We start from the raw sequence: 21754 nt of genomic DNA, 5'->3' as shown, positions 1-21754 counted from the left end.
AGCTGCTCGTTCCACCCCCCCCCCGCCTTAATTGGTTCTCCTCCCTTCCAACGGTGTTGAGGCGGGTGGGAACAGCCGGGGGTTGAGGGTACTGTGCTAAAAGAGGTGGAGTTATGCAGATCTAAAACGCGTGGATTGCAGCAGCAGCAAGCCGAAAAGTGCAGGCATGTGAGGGATCTAGAGGTTGACAGCATGTCTTCTTAACGGGAGTCCAGGTGGCCATCTCCACAAATGGACTTTTCAGAATCCTTGGGTGGCACCGTAGTCGGAAACCAATTCTGGTTATCGCTTCTCGGCCTTTTGGCTAAGATCAAGTGTAGTATCTGTTCTTATCAGTTTAATATCTGATACGTCCCCTATCTGGGGACCATATATTAAATGGATTTTTAGAACAGGGAGATGGAAAAAGAGCTTGCTCTGTTCACTCCACGCATTGACCTGGTATTGCAGTATCTCCAGGACCGGTGCACCCCTTCTTTAATGCAGTTTCTAAAATCAGAAAGAATTGAATTCAATGCTTTTTGTTCATTTTGCTTGTTTGTCGGATTTTGGGATGGACTCTTTCGCTTTGCTTTTCTTCTCCTCATTGGATTTTTCATGTTAAAAGTTGCAGAAGCCAGATGACAAGCTCATTTTGGTTCAACTTCAGCAACTGTGCATTGCATTGCCATGTAATGTAATGTAATGCAATGCTATCTATCTAGCTCTCCCTCTATACTTCCTTTTAGATAAACAGACATATTAGGCAAGCATTTTGGAGCTTTCACCTAAATAACTACAGGTGGTGAGATAAGCTGCACAATATAATTGACCTTTCAGTATATTGTTGCACACACACCATCTATTTAGCAAATGCCCTTGTTATCAACAGCAGCCTTTTAAACTCACCTGAGCTAACAGGTATGTGAGCTGGTTACTCTGCTGCGCTTAAAATTTCTTTTTTAGTTTGCTACAATGCCTTTTCTGAAACGTTGTCTCCCTCTGCTGGAACACTGACTTCTTTCATTTAATGCCTGCAGATTATAAAAGAGAAACCAACCCAAAAAGTTTGGTTGATTAGTCTGTGGCATTCTTTTAAACTGTTGCTTATGGCGGTCTCTGTGAGCTTCTCAGTGACATTCAGCCATCCAGGTATCCCGCCTGCAGTAGACGGAATGTGGCAATGGAACGCTGGCTGCGCGTGTCATAATAGGCTCTGAGCCTTTATATACCTGCGCACAGCAGCAGCCACCTTCAGTCTGCTGCTGGACAGCCAGCAGCAGCAGCAGCAGGAGAGGTAATTAATCAGCAACCCTCCTGCTAAGGGTAGACAGCTGCTCGTTCCACCCCCCCCCCCGCCTTAATTGGTTCTCCTCCCTTCCAACGGTGTTGAGGCGGGTGGGAACAGCCGGGGGTTGAGGGTACTGTGCTAAAAGAGGTGGAGTTATGCAGATCTAAAACGCGTGGATTGCAGCAGCAGCAAGCCGAAAAGTGCAGGCATGTGAGGGATCTAGAGGTTGACAGCATGTCTTCTTAACGGGAGTCCAGGTGGCCATCTCCACAAATGGACTTTTCAGAATCCTTGGGTGGCACCGTAGTCGGAAACCAATTCTGGTTATCGCTTCTCGGCCTTTTGGCTAAGATCAAGTATAGTATCTGTTCTTATCAGTTTAATATCTGATACGTCCCCTATCTGGGGACCATATATTAAATGGATTTTTAGAACAGGGAGATGGAAAAAGAGCTTGCTCTGTCCACTTCACGCATTGACCTGGTATTGCAGTATCTCCAGGACCGGTGCACCCTTTCTTTAATGCAGTTTCTAAAATCAGAAAGAATTGAATTCAATGCTTTTTGTTCATTTTGCTTGTTTGTCGGATTTTGGGATGGACTCTTTGGCTTTGCTTTTCTTCTCCTCATTGGATTTTTCATGTTAAAAGTTGCAGAAGCCAGATGACAAGCTCATTTTGGTTCAACTTCAGCAACTGTGCATTGCATTGCCATGTAATGTAATGTAATGCAATGCTATCTATCTAGCTCTCCCTCTATACTTCCTTTTGGATAAACAGACATATTAGGCAAGCATTTTGGAGCTTTCACCTAAATAACTACAGGTGGTGAGATAAGCTGCACAATATAATTGACCTTTCAGTATATTGTTGCACACACACCATCTATTTAGCAAATGCCCTTGTTATCAACAGCAGCCTTTTAAACTCACCTGAGCTAACAGGTATGTGAGCTGGTTACTCTGCTGCGCTTAAAATTTCTCTTTTGGTTTGCTACAATGCCTTTTCTGAAACGTTGTCTCTCTCTGCTGGAACACTGACTTCTTTCATTTAATGCCTGCAGATTATAAAAGAGAAACCAACCCAAAAAGTTTGGTTGATTAGTCTGTGGCATTCTTTTAAACTGTTGCTTATGGCGGTCTCTGTGAGCTTCTCAGTGACATTCAGCCATCCAGGTATCCCGCCTGCAGTAGACGGAATGTGGCAATGGAACGCTGGCTGCGCGTGTCATAATAGGCTCTGAGCCTTTATATACCTGCGCACAGCAGCAGCCACCTTCAGTCTGCTGCTGGACAGCCAGCAGCAGCAGCAGCAGGAGAGGTAATTAATCAGCAACCCTCCTGCTAAGGGTAGACAGCTGCTCGTTCCACCCCCCCCCCCGCCTTAATTGGTTCTCCTCCCTTCCAACGGTGTTGAGGCGGGTGGGAACAGCCGGGGGTTGAGGGTACTGTGCTAAAAGAGGTGGAGTTATGCAGATCTAAAACGCGTGGATTGCTGCAGCAGCAAGCCGAAAAGTGCAGGCATGTGAGGGATCTAGAGGTTGACAGCATGTCTTCTTAACGGGAGTCCAGGTGGCCATCTCCACAAATGGACTTTTCAGAATCCTTGGGTGGCACCGTAGTCGGAAACCAATTCTGGTTATCGCTTCTCGGCCTTTTGGCTAAGATCAAGTGTAGTATCTGTTCTTATCAGTTTAATATCTGATACGTCCCCTATCTGGGGACCATATATTAAATGGATTTTTAGAACAGGGAGATGGAAAAAGAGCTTGCTCTGTCCACTCCACGCATTGACCTGGTATTGCAGTATCTCCAGGACCGGTGCACCCCTTCTTTAATGCAGTTTCTAAAATCAGAAAGAATTGAATTCAATGCTTTTTGTTCATTTTGCTTGTTTGTCGGATTTTGGGATGGACTCTTTGGCTTTGCTTTTCTTCTCCTCATTGGATTTTTCATGTTAAAAGTTGCAGAAGCCAGATGACAAGCTCATTTTGGTTCAACTTCAGCAACTGTGCATTGCATTGCCATGTAATGTAATGTAATGCAATGCTATCTATCTAGCTCTCCCTCTATACTTCCTTTTGGATAAACAGACATATTAGGCAAGCATTTTGGAGCTTTCACCTAAATAACTACAGGTGGTGAGATAAGCTGCACAATATAATTGACCTTTCAGTATATTGTTGCACACACACCATCTATTTAGCAAATGCCCTTGTTATCAACAGCAGCCTTTTAAACTCACCTGAGCTAACAGGTATGTGAGCTGGTTACTCTGCTGCGCTTAAAATTTCTTTTTTGGTTTGCTACAATGCCTTTTCTGAAACGTTGTCTCCCTCTGCTGGAACACTGACTTCTTTCATTTAATGCCTGCAGACTATAAAAGAGAAACCAACCCAAAAAGTTTGGTTGATTAGTCTGTGGCATTCTTTTAAACTGTTGCTTATGGCGGTCTCTGTGAGCTTCTCAGTGACATTCAGCCATCCAGGTATCCCGCCTGCAGTAGACGGAATGTGGCAATGGAACGCTGGCTGCGCGTGTCATAATAGGCTCTGAGCCTTTATATACCTGCGCACAGCAGCAGCCACCTTCAGTCTGCTGCTGGACAGCCAGCAGCAGCAGCAGCAGGAGAGGTAATTAATCAGCAACCCTCCTGCTAAGGGTAGACAGCTGCTCGTTCCACCCCCCCCCCCGCCTTAATTGGTTCTCCTCCCTTCCAACGGTGTTGAGGCGGGTGGGAACAGCCGGGGGTTGAGGGTACTGTGCTAAAAGAGGTGGAGTTATGCAGATCTAAAACGCGTGGATTGCAGCAGCAGCAAGCCGAAAAGTGCAGTCATGTGAGGGATCTAGAGGTTGACAGCATGTCTTCTTAACGGGAGTCCAGGTGGCCATCTCCACAAATGGACTTTTCAGAATCCTTGGGTGGCACCGTAGTCGGAAACCAATTCTGGTTATCGCTTCTCGGCCTTTTGGCTAAGATCAAGTGTAGTATCTGTTCTTATCAGTTTAATATCTGATACGTCCCCTATCTGGGGACCATATATTAAATGGATTTTTAGAACAGGGAGATGGAAAAAGAGCTTGCTCTGTCCACTCCACGCATTGACCTGGTATTGCAGTATCTCCAGGACCGGTGCACCCCTTCTTTAATGCAGTTTCTAAAATCAGAAAGAATTGAATTCAATGCTTTTTGTTCATTTTGCTTGTTTGTCGGATTTTGGGATGGACTCTTTGGCTTTGCTTTTCTTCTCCTCATTGGATTTTTCATGTTAAAAGTTGCAGAAGCCAGATGACAAGCTCATTTTGGTTCAACTTCAGCAACTGTGCATTGCATTGCCATGTAATGTAATGTAATGCAATGCTATCTATCTAGCTCTCCCTCTATACTTCCTTTTGGATAAACAGACATATTAGGCAAGCATTTTGGAGCTTTCACCTAAATAACTACAGGTGGTGAGATAAGCTGCACAATATAATTGACCTTTCAGTATATTGTTGCACACACACTATCTATTTAGCAAATGCCCTTGTTATCAACAGCAGCCTTTTAAACTCACCTGAGCTAACAGGTATGTGAGCTGGTTACTCTGCTGCGCTTAAAATTTCTTTTTTGGTTTGCTACAATGCCTTTTCTGAAACGTTGTCTCCCTCTGCTGGAACACTGACTTCTTTCATTTAATGCCTGCAGACTATAAAAGAGAAACCAACCCAAAAAGTTTGGTTGATTAGTCTGTGGCATTCTTTTAAACTGTTGCTTATGGCGGTCTCTGTGAGCTTCTCAGTGACATTCAGCCATCCAGGTATCCCGCCTGCAGTAGACGGAATGTGGCAATGGAACGCTGGCTGCGCGTGTCATAATAGGCTCTGAGCCTTTATATACCTGCGCACAGCAGCAGCCACCTTCAGTCTGCTGCTGGACAGCCAGCAGCAGCAGCAGCAGGAGAGGTAATTAATCAGCAACCCTCCTGCTAAGGGTAGACAGCTGCTCGTTCCACCCCCCCCGCCTTAATTGGTTCTCCTCCCTTCCAACGGTGTTGAGGCGGGTGGGAACAGCCGGGGGTTGAGGGTACTGTGCTAAAAGAGGTGGAGTTATGCAGATCTAAAACGCGTGGATTGCAGCAGCAGCAAGCCGAAAAGTGCAGGCATGTGAGGGATCTAGAGGTTGACAGCATGTCTTCTTAACGGGAGTCCAGGTGGCCATCTCCACAAATGGACTTTTCAGAATCCTTGGGTGGCACCATAGTCGGAAACCAATTCTGGTTATCGCTTCTCGGCCTTTTGGCTAAGATCAAGTGTAGTATCTGTTCTTATCAGTTTAATATCTGATACGTCCCCTATCTGGGGACCATATATTAAATGGATTTTTAGAACAGGGAGATGGAAAAAGAGCTTGCTCTGTCCACTCCACGCATTGACCTGGTATTGCAGTATCTCCAGGACCGGTGCACCCCTTCTTTAATGCAGTTTCTAAAATCAGAAAGAATTGAATTCAATGCTTTTTGTTCATTTTGCTTGTTTGTCGGATTTTGGGATGGACTCTTTGGCTTTGCTTTTCTTCTCCTCATTGGATTTTTCATGTTAAAAGTTGCAGAAGCCAGATGACAAGCTCATTTTGGTTCAACTTCAGCAACTGTGCATTGCATTGCCATGTAATGTAATGTAATGCAATGCTATCTATCTAGCTCTCCCTCTATACTTCCTTTTGGATAAACAGACATATTAGGCAAGCATTTTGGAGCTTTCACCTAAATAACTACAGGTGGTGAGATAAGCTGCACAATATAATTGACCTTTCAGTATATTGTTGCACACACACCATCTATTTAGCAAATGCCCTTGTTATCAACAGCAGCCTTTTAAACTCACCTGAGCTAACAGGTATGTGAGCTGGTTACTCTGCTGCGCTTAAAATTTCTTTTTTGGTTTGCTACAATGCCTTTTCTGAAACGTTGTCTCCCTCTGCTGGAACACTGACTTCTTTCATTTAATGCCTGCAGACTATAAAAGAGAAACCAACCCAAAAAGTTTGGTTGATTAGTCTGTGGCATTCTTTTAAACTGTTGCTTATGGCGGTCTCTGTGAGCTTCTCAGTGACATTCAGCCATCCAGGTATCCCGCCTGCAGTAGACGGAATGTGGCAATGGAACGCTGGCTGCGCGTGTCATAATAGGCTCTGAGCCTTTATATACCTGCGCACAGCAGCAGCCACCTTCAGTCTGCTGCTGGACAGCCAGCAGCAGCAGCAGCAGGAGAGGTAATTAATCAGCAACCCTCCTGCTAAGGGTAGACAGCTGCTCGTTCCACCCCCCCCCGCCTTAATTGGTTCTCCTCCCTTCCAACGGTGTTGAGGCGGGTGGGAACAGCCGGGGGTTGAGGGTACTGTGCTAAAAGAGGTGGAGTTATGCAGATCTAAAACGCGTGGATTGCAGCAGCAGCAAGCCGAAAAGTGCAGGCATGTGAGGGATCTAGAGGTTGACAGCATGTCTTCTTAACGGGAGTCCAGGTGGCCATCTCCACAAATGGACTTTTCAGAATCCTTGGGTGGCACCATAGTCGGAAACCAATTCTGGTTATCGCTTCTCGGCCTTTTGGCTAAGATCAAGTGTAGTATCTGTTCTTATCAGTTTAATATCTGATACGTCCCCTATCTGGGGACCATATATTAAATGGATTTTTAGAACAGGGAGATGGAAAAAGAGCTTGCTCTGTCCACTCCACGCATTGACCTGGTATTGCAGTATCTCCAGGACCGGTGCACCCCTTCTTTAATGCAGTTTCTAAAATCAGAAAGAATTGAATTCAATGCTTTTTGTTCATTTTGCTTGTTTGTCGGATTTTGGGATGGACTCTTTGGCTTTGCTTTTCTTCTCCTCATTGGATTTTTCATGTTAAAAGTTGCAGAAGCCAGATGACAAGCTCATTTTGGTTCAACTTCAGCAACTGTGCATTGCATTGCCATGTAATGTAATGTAATGCAATGCTATCTATCTAGCTCTCCCTCTATACTTCCTTTTGGATAAACAGACATATTAGGCAAGCATTTTGGAGCTTTCACCTAAATAACTACAGGTGGTGAGATAAGCTGCACAATATAATTGACCTTTCAGTATATTGTTGCACACACACCATCTATTTAGCAAATGCCCTTGTTATCAACAGCAGCCTTTTAAACTCACCTGAGCTAACAGGTATGTGAGCTGGTTACTCTGCTGCGCTTAAAATTTCTTTTTTGGTTTGCTACAATGCCTTTTCTGAAACGTTGTCTCCCTCTGCTGGAACACTGACTTCTTTCATTTAATGCCTGCAGACTATAAAAGAGAAACCAACCCAAAAAGTTTGGTTGATTAGTCTGTGGCATTCTTTTAAACTGTTGCTTATGGCGGTCTCTGTGAGCTTCTCAGTGACATTCAGCCATCCAGGTATCCCGCCTGCAGTAGACGGAATGTGGCAATGGAACGCTGGCTGCGCGTGTCATAATAGGCTCTGAGCCTTTATATACCTGCGCACAGCAGCAGCCACCTTCAGTCTGCTGCTGGACAGCCAGCAGCAGCAGCAGGAGAGGTAATTAATCAGCAACCCTCCTGCTAAGGGTAGACAGCTGCTCGTTCCACCCCCCCCCCCCGCCTTAATTGGTTCTCCTCCCTTCCAACGGTGTTGAGGCGGGTGGGAACAGCCGGGGGTTGAGGGTACTGTGCTAAAAGAGGTGGAGTTATGCAGATCTAAAACGCGTGGATTGCAGCAGCAGCAAGCCGAAAAGTGCAGGCATGTGAGGGATCTAGAGGTTGACAGCATGTCTTCTTAACGGGAGTCCAGGTGGCCATCTCCACAAATGGACTTTTCAGAATCCTTGGGTGGCACCGTAGTCGGAAACCAATTCTGGTTATCGCTTCTCGGCCTTTTGGCTAAGATCAAGTGTAGTATCTGTTCTTATCAGTTTAATATCTGATACGTCCCCTATCTGGGGACCATATATTAAATGGATTTTTAGAACAGGGAGATGGAAAAAGAGCTTGCTCTGTCCACTCCACGCATTGACCTGGTATTGCAGTATCTCCAGGACCGGTGCACCCCTTCTTTAATGCAGTTTCTAAAATCAGAAAGAATTGAATTCAATGCTTTTTGTTCATTTTGCTTGTTTGTCGGATTTTGGGATGGACTCTTTGGCTTTGCTTTTCTTCTCCTCATTGGATTTTTCATGTTAAAAGTTGCAGAAGCCAGATGACAAGCTCATTTTGGTTCAACTTCAGCAACTGTGCATTGCATTGCCATGTAATGTAATGTAATGCAATGCTATCTATCTAGCTCTCCCTCTATACTTCCTTTTGGATAAACAGACATATTAGGCAAGCATTTTGGAGCTTTCACCTAAATAACTACAGGTGGTGAGATAAGCTGCACAATATAATTGACCTTTCAGTATATTGTTGCACACACACCATCTATTTAGCAAATGCCCTTGTTATCAACAGCAGCCTTTTAAACTCACCTGAGCTAACAGGTATGTGAGCTGGTTACTCTGCTGCGCTTAAAATTTCTTTTTTGGTTTGCTACAATGCCTTTTCTGAAACGTTGTCTCCCTCTGCTGGAACACTGACTTCTTTCATTTAATGCCTGCAGACTATAAAAGAGAAACCAACCCAAAAAGTTTGGTTGATTAGTCTGTGGCATTCTTTTAAACTGTTGCTTATGGCGGTCTCTGTGAGCTTCTCAGTGACATTCAGCCATCCAGGTATCCCGCCTGCAGTAGACGGAATGTGGCAATGGAACGCTGGCTGCGCGTGTCATAATAGGCTCTGAGCCTTTATATACCTGCGCACAGCAGCAGCCACCTTCAGTCTGCTGCTGGACAGCCAGCAGCAGCAGCAGGAGAGGTAATTAATCAGCAACCCTCCTGCTAAGGGTAGACAGCTGCTCGTTCCACCCCCCCCCCGCCTTAATTGGTTCTCCTCCTTTCCAACGGTGTTGAGGCGGGTGGGAACAGCCGGGGGTTGAGGGTACTGTGCTAAAAGAGGTGGAGTTATGCAGATCTAAAACGCGTGGATTGCAGCAGCAGCAAGCCGAAAAGTGCAGGCATGTGAGGGATCTAGAGGTTGACAGCATGTCTTCTTAACGGGAGTCCAGGTGGCCATCTCCACAAATGGACTTTTCAGAATCCTTGGGTGGCACCGTAGTCGGAAACCAATTCTGGTTATCGCTTCTCGGCCTTTTGGCTAAGATCAAGTGTAGTATCTGTTCTTATCAGTTTAATATCTGATACGTCCCCTATCTGGGGACCATATATTAAATGGATTTTTAGAACAGGGAGATGGAAAAAGAGCTTGCTCTGTCCACTCCACGCATTGACCTGGTATTGCAGTATCTCCAGGACCGGTGCACCCCTTCTTTAATGCAGTTTCTAAAATCAGAAAGAATTGAATTCAATGCTTTTTGTTCATTTTGCTTGTTTGTCGGATTTTGGGATGGACTCTTTGGCTTTGCTTTTCTTCTCCTCATTGGATTTTTCATGTTAAAAGTTGCAGAAGCCAGATGACAAGCTCATTTTGGTTCAACTTCAGCAACTGTGCATTGCATTGCCATGTAATGTAATGTAATGCAATGCTATCTATCTAGCTCTCCCTCTATACTTCCTTTTGGATAAACAGACATATTAGGCAAGCATTTTGGAGCTTTCACCTAAATAACTACAGGTGGTGAGATAAGCTGCACAATATAATTGACCTTTCAGTATATTGTTGCACACACACCATCTATTTAGCAAATGCCCTTGTTATCAACAGCAGCCTTTTAAACTCACCTGAGCTAACAGGTATGTGAGCTGGTTACTCTGCTGCGCTTAAAATTTCTTTTTTGGTTTGCTACAATGCCTTTTCTGAAACGTTGTCTCCCTCTGCTGGAACACTGACTTCTTTCATTTAATGCCTGCAGACAATAAAAGAGAAACCAACCCAAAAAGATTGGTTGATTAGTCTGTGGCATTCTTTTAAACTGTTGCTTATGGCGGTCTCTGTGAGCTTCTCAGTGACATTCAGCCATCCAGGTATCCCGCCTGCAGTAGACGGAATGTGGCAATGGAACGCTGGCTGCGCGTGTCATAATAGGCTCTGAGCCTTTATATACCTGCGCACAGCAGCAGCCACCTTCAGTCTGCTGCTGGACAGCCAGCAGCAGCAGCAGCAGGAGAGGTAATTAATCAGCAACCCTCCTGCTAAGGGTAGACAGCTGCTCGTTCCACTCCCCCCCCCGCCGCCTTAATTGGTTCTCCTCCCTTCCAACGGTGTTGAGGCGGGTGGGAACAGCCGGGGGTTGAGGGTACTGTGCTAAAAGAGGTGGAGTTATGCAGATCTAAAACGCGTGGATTGCAGCAGCAGCAAGCCGAAAAGTGCAGGCATGTGAGGGATCTAGAGGTTGACAGCATGTCTTCTTAACGGGAGTCCAGGTGGCCATCTCCACAAATGGACTTTTCAGAATCCTTGGGTGGCACCGTAGTCGGAAACCAATTCTGGTTATCGCTTCTCGGCCTTTTGGCTAAGATCAAGTGTAGTATCTGTTCTTATCAGTTTAATATCTCATACGTCCCCTATCTGGGGACCATATATTAAAGAGATTTTTAGAACAGGGAGATGGAAAAAGAGCTTGCTCTGTCCACTCCACGCATTGACCTGGTATTGCAGTATCTCCAGGACCGGTGCACCCCTTCTTTAATGCAGTTTCTAAAATCAGAAAGAATTGAATTCAATGCTTTTTGTTCATTTTGCTTGTTTGTCGGATTTTGGGATGGACTCTTTGGCTTTGCTTTTCTTCTCCTCATTGGATTTTTCATGTTAAAAGTTGCAGAAGCCAGATGACAAGCTCATTTTGGTTCAACTTCAGCAACTGTGCATTGCATTGCCATGTAATGTAATGTAATGCAATGCTATCTATCTAGCTCTCCCTCTATACTTCCTTTTGGATAAACAGACATATTAGGCAAGCATTTTGGAGCTTTCACCTAAATAACTACAGGTGGTGAGATAAGCTGCACAATATAATTGACCTTTCAGTATATTGTTGCACACACACCATCTATTTAGCAAATGCCCTTGTTATCAACAGCAGCCTTTTAAACTCACCTGAGCTAACAGGTATGTGAGCTGGTTACTCTGCTGCGCTTAAAATTTCTTTTTTGGTTTGCTACAATGCCTTTTCTGAAACGTTGTCTCCCTCTGCTGGAACACTGACTTCTTTCATTTAATGCCTGCAGACTATAAAAGAGAAACCAACCCAAAAAGTTTGGTTGATTAGTCTGTGGCATTCTTTTAAACTGTTGCTTATGGCGGTCTCTGTGAGCTTCTCAGTGACATTCAGCCATCCAGGTATCCCGCCTGCAGTAGACGGAATGTGGCAATGGAACGCTGGCTGCGCGTGTCATAATAGGCTCTGAGCCTTTATATACCTGCGCACAGCAGCAGCCACCTTCAGTCTGCTGCTGGACAGCCAGCAGCAGCAGCAGCAGGAGAGGTAATTAATCAGCAACCCTCCTGCTAAGGGTAGACAGCTGCTCGTTCCACCCCCCCCCCCCGCCTTAATTGGTTCTCCTCCCTTCCAACGGTGTTGAGGCGGGTGGGAACAGCCGGGGGTTGAGGGTACTGTGCTAAAAGAGGTGGAGTTATGCAGATCTAAAACGCGTGGATTGCAGCAGCAGCAAGCCGAAAAGTGCAGGCATGTGAGGGATCTAGAGGTTGACAGCATGTCTTCTTAACGGGAGTCCAGGTGGCCATCTCCACAAATGGACTTTTCAGAATCCTTGGGTGGCACCGTAGTCGGAAACCAATTCTGGTTATCGCTTCTCGGCCTTTTGGCTAAGATCAAGTGTAGTATCTGTTCTTATCAGTTTAATATCTGATACGTCCCCTATCTGGGGACCATATATTAAATGGATTTTTAGAACAGGGAGATGGAAAAAGAGCTTGCTCTGTCCACTCCACGCATTGACCTGGTATTGCAGTATCTCCAGGACCGGTGCACCCCTTCTTTAATGCAGTTTCTAAAATCAGAAAGAATTGAATTCAATGCTTTTTGTTCATTTTGCTTGTTTGTCGGATTTTGGGATGGACTCTTTGGCTTTGCTTTTCTTCTCCTCATTGGATTTTTCATGTTAAAAGTTGCAGAAGCCAGATGACAAGCTCATTTTGGTTCAACTTCAGCAACTGTGCATTGCATTGCCATGTAATGTAATGTAATGCAATGCTATCTATCTAGCTCTCCCTCTATACTTCCTTTTGGATAAACAGACATATTAGGCAAGCATTTTGGAGCTTTCACCTAAATAACTACAGGTGGTGAGATAAGCTGCACAATATAATTGACCTTTCAGTATATTGTTGCACACACACCATCTATTTAGCAAATGCCCTTGTTATCAACAGCAGCCTTTTAAACTCACCTGAGCTAACAGGTATGTGAGCTGGTTACTCTGCTGCGCTTAAAATTTCTTTTTTGGTTTGCTACAATGCCTTTTCTGAAACGTTGTCTCCCTCTGCTGGAACACTGACTTCTTTCATTTAATGCCTGCAGATTATAAAAGAGAAACCAACCCAAAAAGTTTGGTTGATTAGTCTGTGGCATTCTTTTAAACTGTTGCTTATGGCGGTCTCTGTGAGCTTCTCAGTGACATTCAGCCATCCAGGTATCCCGCCTGCAGTAGACGGAATGTGGCAATGGAACGCTGGCTGCGCGTGTCATAATAGGCTCTGAGCCTTTATATACCTGCGCACAGCAGCAGCCACCTTCAGTCTGCTGCTGGACAGCCAGCAGCAGCAGCAGCAGGAGAGGTAATTAATCAGCAACCCTCCTGCTAAGGGTAGACAGCTGCTCGTTCCACCCCCCCCCCCGCCTTAATTGGTTCTCCTCCCTTCCAACGGTGTTGAGGTGGGTGGGAACAGCCGGGGGTTGAGGGTACTGTGCTAAAAGAGGTGGAGTTATGCAGATCTAAAACGCGTGGATTGCAGCAGCAGCAAGCCGAAAAGTGCAGGCATGTGAGGGATCTAGAGGTTGACAGCATGTCTTCTTAACGGGAGTCCAGGTGGCCATCTCCACAAATGGACTTTTCAGAATCCTTGGGTGGCACCGTAGTCGGAAACCAATTCTGGTTATCGCTTCTCGGCCTTTTGGCTAAGATCAAGTGTAGTATCTGTTCTTATCAGTTTAATATCTGATACGTCCCCTATCTGGGGACCATATATTAAATGGATTTTTAGAACAGGGAGATGGAAAAAGAGCTTGCTCTGTCCACTCCACGCATTGACCTGGTATTGCAGTATCTCCAGGACCGGTGCACCCCTTCTTTAATGCAGTTTCTAAAATCAGAAAGAATTGAATTCAATGCTTTTTGTTCATTTTGCTTGTTTGTCGGATTTTGGGATGGACTCTTTGGCTTTGCTTTTCTTCTCCTCATTGGATTTTTCATGTTAAAAGTTGCAGAAGCCAGATGACAAGCTCATTTTGGTTCAACTTCAGCAACTGTGCATTGCATTGCCATGTAATGTAATGTAATGCAATGCTATCTATCTAGCTCTCCCTCTATACTTCCTTTTGGATAAACAGACATATTAGGCAAGCATTTTGGAGCTTTCACCTAAATAACTACAGGTGGTGAGATAAGCTGCACAATATAATTGACCTTTCAGTATATTGTTGCACACACACCATCTATTTAGCAAATGCCCTTGTTATCAACAGCAGCCTTTTAAACTCACCTGAGCTAACAGGTATGTGAGCTGGTTACTCTGCTGCGCTTAAAATTTCTTTTTTGGTTTGCTACAATGCCTTTTCTGAAACGTTGTCTCCCTCTGCTGGAACACTGACTTCTTTCATTTAATGCCTGCAGACTATAAAAGAGAAACCAACCCAAAAAGTTTGGTTGATTAGTCTGTGGCATTCTTTTAAACTGTTGCTTATGGCGGTCTCTGTGAGCTTCTCAGTGACATTCAGCCATCCAGGTATCCCGCCTGCAGTAGACGGAATGTGGCAATGGAACGCTGGCTGCGCGTGTCATAATAGGCTCTGAGCCTTTATATACCTGCGCACAGCAGCAGCCACCTTCAGTCTGCTGCTGGACAGCCAGCAGCAGCAGCAGCAGGAGAGGTAATTAATCAGCAACCCTCCTGCTAAGGGTAGACAGCTGCTCGTTCCACCCCCCCCCACCTTAATTGGTTCTCCTCCCTTCCAACGGTGTTGAGGCGGGTGGGAACAGCCGGGGGTTGAGGGTAAGGTACTGTGCTAAAAGAGGTGGAGTTATGCAGATCTAAAACGCGTGGATTGCAGCAGCAGCAAGCCGAAAAGTGCAGGCATGTGAGGGATCTAGAGGTTGACAGCATGTCTTCTTAACGGGAGTCCAGGTGGCCATCTCCACAAATGGACTTTTCAGAATCCTTGGGTGGCACCGTAGTCGGAAACCAATTCTGGTTATCGCTTCTCGGCCTTTTGGCTAAGATCAAGTGTAGTATCTGTTCTTATCAGTTTAATATCTGATACGTCCCCTATCTGGGGACCATATATTAAATGGATTTTTAGAACAGGGAGATGGAAAAAGAGCTTGCTCTGTCCACTCCACGCATTGACCTGGTATTGCAGTATCTCCAGGACCGGTGCACCCCTTCTTTAATGCAGTTTCTAAAATCAGAAAGAATTGAATTCAATGCTTTTTGTTCATTTTGCTTGTTTGTCGGATTTTGGGATGGACTCTTTGGCTTTGCTTTTCTTCTCCTCATTGGATTTTTCATGTTAAAAGTTGCAGAAGCCAGATGACAAGCTCATTTTGGTTCAACTTCAGCAACTGTGCATTGCATTGCCATGTAATGTAATGTAATGCAATGCTATCTATCTAGCTCTCCCTCTATACTTCCTTTTGGATAAACAGACATATTAGGCAAGCATTTTGGAGCTTTCACCTAAATAACTACAGGTGGTGAGATAAGCTGCACAATATAATTGACCTTTCAGTATATTGTTGCACACACACCATCTATTTAGCAAATGCCCTTGTTATCAACAGCAGCCTTTTAAACTCACCTGAGCTAACAGGTATGTGAGCTGGTTACTCTGCTGCGCTTAAAATTTCTTTTTTGGTTTGCTACAATGCCTTTTCTGAAACGTTGTCTCCCTCTGCTGGAACACTGACTTCTTTCATTTAATGCCTGCAGACTATAAAAGAGAAACCAACCCAAAAAGTTTGGTTGATTAGTCTGTGGCATTCTTTTAAACTGTTGCTTATGGCGGTCTCTGTGAGCTTCTCAGTGACATTCAGTCATCCAGGTATCCCGCCTGCAGTAGACGGAATGTGGCAATGGAACGCTGGCTGCGCGTGTCATAATAGGCTCTGAGCCTTTATATACCTGCGCACAGCAGCAGCCACCTTCAGTCTGCTGCTGGACAGCCAGCAGCAGCAGCAGCAGGAGAGGTAATTAATCAGCAACCCTCCTGCTAAGGGTAGACAGCTGCTCGTTCCACCCCCCCCCCGCCTTAATTGGTTCTCCTCCCTTCCAACGGTGTTGAGGCGGGTGGGAACAGCCGGGGGTTGAGGGTAAGGTACTGTGCTAAAAGAGGTGGAGTTATGCAGATCTAAAATGCGTGGATTGCAGCAGCAGCAAGCCGAAAAGTGCAGGCATGTGAGGGATCTAGAGGTTGACAGCATGTCTTCTTAACGGGAGTCCAGGTGGCCATCTCCACAAATGGACTTTTCAGAATCCTTGGGTGGCACCGTAGTCGGAAACCAATTCTGGTTATCGCTTCTCGGCCTTTTGGCTAAGATCAAGTGTAGTATCTGTTCTTATCAGTTTAATATCTGATACGTCCCCTATCTGGGGACCATATATTAAATGGATTTTTAGAACAGGGAGATGGAAAAAGAGCTTGCTCTGTCCACTCCACGCATTGACCTGGTATTGCAGTATCTCCAGGACCGGTGCACCCCTTCTTTAATGCAGTTTCTAAAATCAGAAAGAATTGAATTCAATGCTTTTTGTTCATTTTGCTTGTTTGTCGGATTTTGGGATGGACTCTTTGGCTTTGCTTTTCTTCTCCTCATTGGATTTTTCATGTTAAAAGTTGCAGAAGCCAGATGACAAGCTCATTTTGGTTCAACTTCAGCAACTGTGCATTGCATTGCCATGTAATGTAATGTAATGCAATGCTATCTATCTAGCTCTCCCTCTATACTTCCTTTTGGATAAACAGACATATTAGGCAAGCATTTTGGAGCTTTCACCTAAATAACTACAGGTGGTGAGATAAGCTGCACAATATAATTGACCTTTCAGTATATTGTTGCACACACACCATCTATTTAGCAAATGCCCTTGTTGTCAACAGCAGCCTTTTAAACTCACCTGAGCTAACAGGTATGTGAGCTGGTTACTCTGCTGCGCTTAAAATTTCTTTTTTGGTTTGCTACAATGCCTTTTCTGAAACGTTGTCTCCCTCTGCTGGAACACTGACTTCTTTCATTTAATGCCTGCAGACTATAAAAGAGAAACTAACCCAAAAAGTTTGGTTGATTAGTCTGTGGCATTCTTTTAAACTGTTGCTTATGGCGGTCTCTGTGAGCTTCTCAGTGACATTCAGCCATCCAGGTATCCCGCCTGCAGTAGACGGAATGTGGCAATGGAACGCTGGCTGCGCGTGTCATAATAGGCTCTGAGCCTTTATATACCTGCGCACAGCAGCAGCCACCTTCAGTCTGCTGCTGGACAGCCAGCAGCAGCAGCAGCAGGAGAGGTAATTAATCAGCAACCCTCCTGCTAAGGGTAGACAGCTGCTCGTTCCACCCCCCCCCCGCCTTAATTGGTTCTCCTCCCTTCCAACGGTGTTGAGGCGGGTGGGAACAGCCGGGGGTTGAGGGTACTGTGCTAAAAGAGGTGGAGTTATGCAGATCTAAAACGCGTGGATTGCAGCAGCAGCAAGCCGAAAAGTGCAGGCATGTGAGGGATCTAGAGGTTGACAGCATGTCTTCTTAACGGGAGTCCAGGTGGCCATCTCCACAAATGGACTTTTCAGAATCCTTGGGTGGCACCGTAGTCGGAAACCAATTCTGGTTATCGCTTCTCGGCCTTTTGGCTAAGATCAAGTGTAGTATCTGTTCTTATCAGTTTAATATCTGATACGTCCCCTATCTGGGGACCATATATTAAATGGATTTTTAGAACAGGGAGATGGAAAAAGAGCTTGCTCTGTCCACTCCACGCATTGACCTGGTATTGCAGTATCTCCAGGACCGGTGCACCCCTTCTTTAATGCAGTTTCTAAAATCAGAAAGAATTGAATTCAATGCTTTTTGTTCATTTTGCTTGTTTGTCGGATTTTGGGATGGACTCTTTGGCTTTGCTTTTCTTCTCCTCATTGGATTTTTCATGTTAAAAGTTGCAGAAGCCAGATGACAAGCTCATTTTGGTTCAACTTCAGCAACTGTGCATTGCATTGCCATGTAATGTAATGTAATGCAATGCTATCTATCTAGCTCTCCCTCTATACTTCCTTTTGGATAAACAGACATATTAGGCAAGCATTTTGGAGCTTTCACCTAAATAACTACAGGTGGTGAGATAAGCTGCACAATATAATTGACCTTTCAGTATATTGTTGCACACACACCATCTATTTAGCAAATGCCCATGTTGTCAACAGCAGCCTTTTAAACTCACCTGAGCTAACAGGTATGTGAGCTGGTTACTCTGCTGCGCTTAAAATTTCTTTTTTGGTTTGCTACAATGCCTTTTCTGAAACGTTGTCTCCCTCTGCTGGAACACTGACTTCTTTCATTTAATGCCTGCAGACTATAAAAGAGAAACCAACCCAAAAGTTTGGTTGATTAGTCTGTGGCATTCTTTTAAACTGTTGCTTATGGCGGTCTCTGTGAGCTTCTCAGTGACATTCAGCCATCCAGGTATCCCGCCTGCAGTAGACGGAATGTGGCAATGGAACGCTGGCTGCGCGTGTCATAATAGGCTCTGAGCCTTTATATACCTGCGCACAGCAGCAGCCACCTTCAGTCTGCTGCTGGACAGCCAGCAGCAGCAGCAGCAGGAGAGGTAATTAATCAGCAACCCTCCTGCTAAGGGTAGACAGCTGCTCGTTCCACCCCCCCCCCCCCCGCCTTAATTGGTTCTCCTCCCTTCCAACGGTGTTGAGGCGGGTGGGAACAGCCGGGGGTTGAGGGTACTGTGCTAAAAGAGGTGGAGTTATGCAGATCTAAAACGCGTGGATTGCAGCAGCAGCAAGCCGAAAAGTGCAGGCATGTGAGGGATCTAGAGGTTGACAGCATGTCTTCTTAACGGGAGTCCAGGTGGCCATCTCCACAAATGGACTTTTCAGAATCCTTGGGTGGCACCGTAGTCGGAAACCAATTCTGGTTATCGCTTCTCGGCCTTTTGGCTAAGATCAAGTGTAGTATCTGTTCTTATCAGTTTAATATCTGATACGTCCCCTATCTGGGGACCATATATTAAATGGATTTTTAGAACAGGGAGATGGAAAAAGAGCTTGCTCTGTCCACTCCACGCATTGACCTGGTATTGCAGTATCTCCAGGACCAGTGCACCCCTTCTTTAATGCAGTTTCTAAAATCAGAAAGAATTGAATTCAATGCTTTTTGTTCATTTTGCTTGTTTGTCGGATTTTGGGATGGACTCTTTGGCTTTGCTTTTCTTCTCCTCATTGGATTTTTCATGTTAAAAGTTGCAGAAGCCAGATGACAAGCTCATTTTGGTTCAACTTCAGCAACTGTGCATTGCATTGCCATGTAATGTAATGTAATGCAATGCTATCTATCTAGCTCTCCCTCTATACTTCCTTTTGGATAAACAGACATATTAGGCAAGCATTTTGGAGCTTTCACCTAAATAACTACAGGTGGTGAGATAAGCTGCACAATATAATTGACCTTTCAGTATATTGTTGCACACACACCATCTATTTAGCAAATGCCCTTGTTATCAACAGCAGCCTTTTAAACTCACCTGAGCTAACAGGTATGTGAGCTGGTTACTCTGCTGCGCTTAAAATTTCTTTTTTGGTTTGCTACAATTCCTTTTCTGAAACGTTGTCTCCCTCTGCTGGAACACTGACTTCTTTCATTTAATGCCTGCAGACTATAAAAGAGAAACTAACCCAAAAAGTTTGGTTGATTAGTCTGTGGCATTCTTTTAAACTGTTGCTTATGGCGGTCTCTGTGAGCTTCTCAGTGACATTCAGCCATCCAGGTATCCCGCCTGCAGTAGACGGAATGTGGCAATGGAACGCTGGCTGCGCGTGTCATAATAGGCTCTGAGCCTTTATATACCTGCGCACAGCAGCAGCCACCTTCAGTCTGCTGCTGGACAGCCAGCAGCAGCAGCAGCAGGAGAGGTAATTAATCAGCAACCCTCCTGCTAAGGGTAGACAGCTGCTCGTTCCACCCCCCCCCCGCCTTAATTGGTTCTCCTCCCTTCCAACGGTGTTGAGGCGGGTGGGAACAGCCGGGGGTTGAGGGTACTGTGCTAAAAGAGGTGGAGTTATGCAGATCTAAAACGCGTGGATTGCAGCAGCAGCAAGCCGAAAAGTGCAGGCATGTGAGGGATCTAGAGGTTGACAGCATGTCTTCTTAACGGGAGTCCAGGTGGCCATCTCCACAAATGGACTTTTCAGAATCCTTGGGTGGCACCGTAGTCGGAAACCAATTCTGGTTATCGCTTCTCGGCCTTTTGGCTAAGATCAAGTGTAGTATCTGTTCTTATCAGTTTAATATCTGATACGTCCCCTATCTGGGGACCATATATTAAATGGATTTTTAGAACAGGGAGATGGAAAAAGAGCTTGCTCTGTCCACTCCACGAATTGACCTGGTATTGCAGTATCTCCAGGACCGGTGCACCCCTTCTTTAATGCAGTTTCTAAAATCAGAAAGAATTGAATTCAATGCTTTTTGTTCATTTTGCTTGTTTGTCGGATTTTGGGATGGACTCTTTGGCTTTGCTTTTCTTCTCCTCATTGGATTTTTCATGTTAAAAGTTGCAGAAGCCAGATGACAAGCTCATTTTGGTTCAACTTCAGCAACTGTGCATTGCATTGCCATGTAATGTAATGTAATGCAATGCTATCTATCTAGCTCTCCCTCTATACTTCCTTTTGGATAAACAGACATATTAGGCAAGCATTTTGGAGCTTTCACCTAAATAACTACAGGTGGTGAGATAAGCTGCACAATATAATTGACCTTTCAGTATATTGTTGCACACACACCATCTATTTAGCAAATGCCCTTGTTATCAACAGCAGCCTTTTAAACTCACCTGAGCTAACAGGTATGTGAGCTGGTTACTCTGCTGCACTTAAAATTTCTTTTTTGGTTTGCTACAATGCCTTTTCTGAAACGTTGTCTCCCTCTGCTGGAACACTGACTTCTTTCATTTAATGCCTGCAGACTATAAAAGAGAAACCAACCCAAAAAGTTTGGTTGATTAGTCTGTGGCATTCTTTTAAACTGTTGCTTATGGCGGTCTCTGTGAGCTTCTCAGTGACATTCAGCCATCCAGGTATCCCGCCTGCAGTAGACGGAATGTGGCAATGGAACGCTGGCTGCGCGTGTCATAATAGGCTCTGAGCCTTTATATACCTGCGCACAGCAGCAGCCACCTTCAGTCTGCTGCTGGACAGTCAGCAGCAGCAGCAGCAGGAGAGGTAATTAATCAGCAACCCTCCTGCTAAGGGTAGACAGCTGCTCGTTCCACCCCCCCCCGCCTTAATTGGATCTCCTCCCTTCCAACGGTGTTGAGGCGGGTGGGAACAGCCGGGGGTTGAGGGTACTGTGCTAAAAGAGGTGGAGTTATGCAGATCTAAAACGAGTGGATTGCAGCAGCAGCAAGCCGAAAAGTGCAGGCATGTGAGGGATCTAGAGGTTGACAGCATGTCTTCTTAACGGGAGTCCAGGTGGCCATCTCCACAAATGGACTTTTCAGAATCCTTGGGTGGCACCGTAGTCGGAAACCAATTCTGGTTATCGCTTCTCGGCCTTTTGGCTAAGATCAAGTGTAGTATCTGTTCTTATCAGTTTAATATCTGATACGTCCCCTATCTGGGGACCATATATTAAATGGATTTTTAGAACAGGGAGATGGAAAAAGAGCTTGCTCTGTCCACTCCACGCATTGACCTGGTATTGCAGTATCTCCAGGACCGGTGCACCCCTTCTTTAATGCAGTTTCTAAAATCAGAAAGAATTGAATTCAATGCTTTTTGTTCATTTTGCTTGTTTGTCGGATTTTGGGATGGACTCTTTGGCTTTGCTTTTCTTCTCCTCATTGGATTTTTCATGTTAAAAGTTGCAGAAGCCAGATGACAAGCTCATTTTGGTTCAACTTCAGCAACTGTGCATTGCATTGCCATGTAATGTAATGTAATGCAATGCTATCTATCTAGCTCTCCCTCTATACTTCCTTTTGGATAAACAGACATATTAGGCAAGCATTTTGGAGCTTT

The 21754-nt window shown here is 45.1% G+C and overlaps 17 non-coding genes across 17 annotated transcripts; all 17 read left to right on the top strand.

Annotated features, from left to right (window-relative positions):
- Positions 1 to 284: 284 nt before the first annotated feature.
- LOC141218141 (U2 spliceosomal RNA) lies at positions 285 to 475 on the top strand. Its single transcript, XR_012286901.1, has one exon. It is a non-coding gene; the product is annotated as a U2 spliceosomal RNA (small nuclear RNA).
- A 1121-nt stretch (positions 476 to 1596) lies between these two features.
- LOC141218256 (U2 spliceosomal RNA) lies at positions 1597 to 1787 on the top strand. Its single transcript, XR_012287009.1, has one exon. It is a non-coding gene; the product is annotated as a U2 spliceosomal RNA (small nuclear RNA).
- Positions 1788 to 2908: 1121 nt separating this feature from the next.
- On the top strand, positions 2909 to 3099 carry LOC141217938 (U2 spliceosomal RNA). Its single transcript, XR_012286707.1, has one exon. It is a non-coding gene; the product is annotated as a U2 spliceosomal RNA (small nuclear RNA).
- Positions 3100 to 4220: 1121 nt separating this feature from the next.
- Positions 4221 to 4411, top strand: LOC141217937 (U2 spliceosomal RNA). The gene has a single exon (XR_012286706.1). It is a non-coding gene; the product is annotated as a U2 spliceosomal RNA (small nuclear RNA).
- A 1118-nt stretch (positions 4412 to 5529) lies between these two features.
- Positions 5530 to 5720, top strand: LOC141217936 (U2 spliceosomal RNA). Its single transcript, XR_012286705.1, has one exon. It is a non-coding gene; the product is annotated as a U2 spliceosomal RNA (small nuclear RNA).
- Positions 5721 to 6839: 1119 nt separating this feature from the next.
- LOC141217935 (U2 spliceosomal RNA) lies at positions 6840 to 7030 on the top strand. The gene has a single exon (XR_012286704.1). It is a non-coding gene; the product is annotated as a U2 spliceosomal RNA (small nuclear RNA).
- A 1119-nt stretch (positions 7031 to 8149) lies between these two features.
- Positions 8150 to 8340, top strand: LOC141217934 (U2 spliceosomal RNA). Its single transcript, XR_012286703.1, has one exon. It is a non-coding gene; the product is annotated as a U2 spliceosomal RNA (small nuclear RNA).
- A 1117-nt stretch (positions 8341 to 9457) lies between these two features.
- LOC141217933 (U2 spliceosomal RNA) lies at positions 9458 to 9648 on the top strand. The gene has a single exon (XR_012286702.1). It is a non-coding gene; the product is annotated as a U2 spliceosomal RNA (small nuclear RNA).
- A 1124-nt stretch (positions 9649 to 10772) lies between these two features.
- Positions 10773 to 10963, top strand: LOC141218296 (U2 spliceosomal RNA). The gene has a single exon (XR_012287050.1). It is a non-coding gene; the product is annotated as a U2 spliceosomal RNA (small nuclear RNA).
- Positions 10964 to 12085: 1122 nt separating this feature from the next.
- On the top strand, positions 12086 to 12276 carry LOC141217932 (U2 spliceosomal RNA). Its single transcript, XR_012286701.1, has one exon. It is a non-coding gene; the product is annotated as a U2 spliceosomal RNA (small nuclear RNA).
- A 1121-nt stretch (positions 12277 to 13397) lies between these two features.
- Positions 13398 to 13588, top strand: LOC141217931 (U2 spliceosomal RNA). Its single transcript, XR_012286700.1, has one exon. It is a non-coding gene; the product is annotated as a U2 spliceosomal RNA (small nuclear RNA).
- A 1124-nt stretch (positions 13589 to 14712) lies between these two features.
- On the top strand, positions 14713 to 14903 carry LOC141217930 (U2 spliceosomal RNA). Its single transcript, XR_012286699.1, has one exon. It is a non-coding gene; the product is annotated as a U2 spliceosomal RNA (small nuclear RNA).
- Positions 14904 to 16028: 1125 nt separating this feature from the next.
- On the top strand, positions 16029 to 16219 carry LOC141217928 (U2 spliceosomal RNA). Its single transcript, XR_012286697.1, has one exon. It is a non-coding gene; the product is annotated as a U2 spliceosomal RNA (small nuclear RNA).
- A 1120-nt stretch (positions 16220 to 17339) lies between these two features.
- LOC141217927 (U2 spliceosomal RNA) lies at positions 17340 to 17530 on the top strand. Its single transcript, XR_012286696.1, has one exon. It is a non-coding gene; the product is annotated as a U2 spliceosomal RNA (small nuclear RNA).
- Positions 17531 to 18653: 1123 nt separating this feature from the next.
- Positions 18654 to 18844, top strand: LOC141218483 (U2 spliceosomal RNA). Its single transcript, XR_012287180.1, has one exon. It is a non-coding gene; the product is annotated as a U2 spliceosomal RNA (small nuclear RNA).
- Positions 18845 to 19964: 1120 nt separating this feature from the next.
- Positions 19965 to 20155, top strand: LOC141218229 (U2 spliceosomal RNA). The gene has a single exon (XR_012286984.1). It is a non-coding gene; the product is annotated as a U2 spliceosomal RNA (small nuclear RNA).
- Positions 20156 to 21274: 1119 nt separating this feature from the next.
- Positions 21275 to 21465, top strand: LOC141217925 (U2 spliceosomal RNA). The gene has a single exon (XR_012286695.1). It is a non-coding gene; the product is annotated as a U2 spliceosomal RNA (small nuclear RNA).
- The last annotated feature ends 289 nt before the right edge of the window (positions 21466 to 21754 follow it).

The sequence above is a fragment of the Phyllobates terribilis genome, unplaced genomic scaffold, assembly GCF_046119375.1.
Source record: "Phyllobates terribilis strain yellow unplaced genomic scaffold, ASM4611937v1 Scaffold_249__1_contigs__length_2872098, whole genome shotgun sequence".
Lineage (NCBI taxonomy): Eukaryota > Metazoa > Chordata > Amphibia > Anura > Dendrobatidae > Phyllobates > Phyllobates terribilis.
Note: the sequence above shows the minus strand (reverse complement) of the source record. Positions and strands in the feature narration are given on the sequence as shown.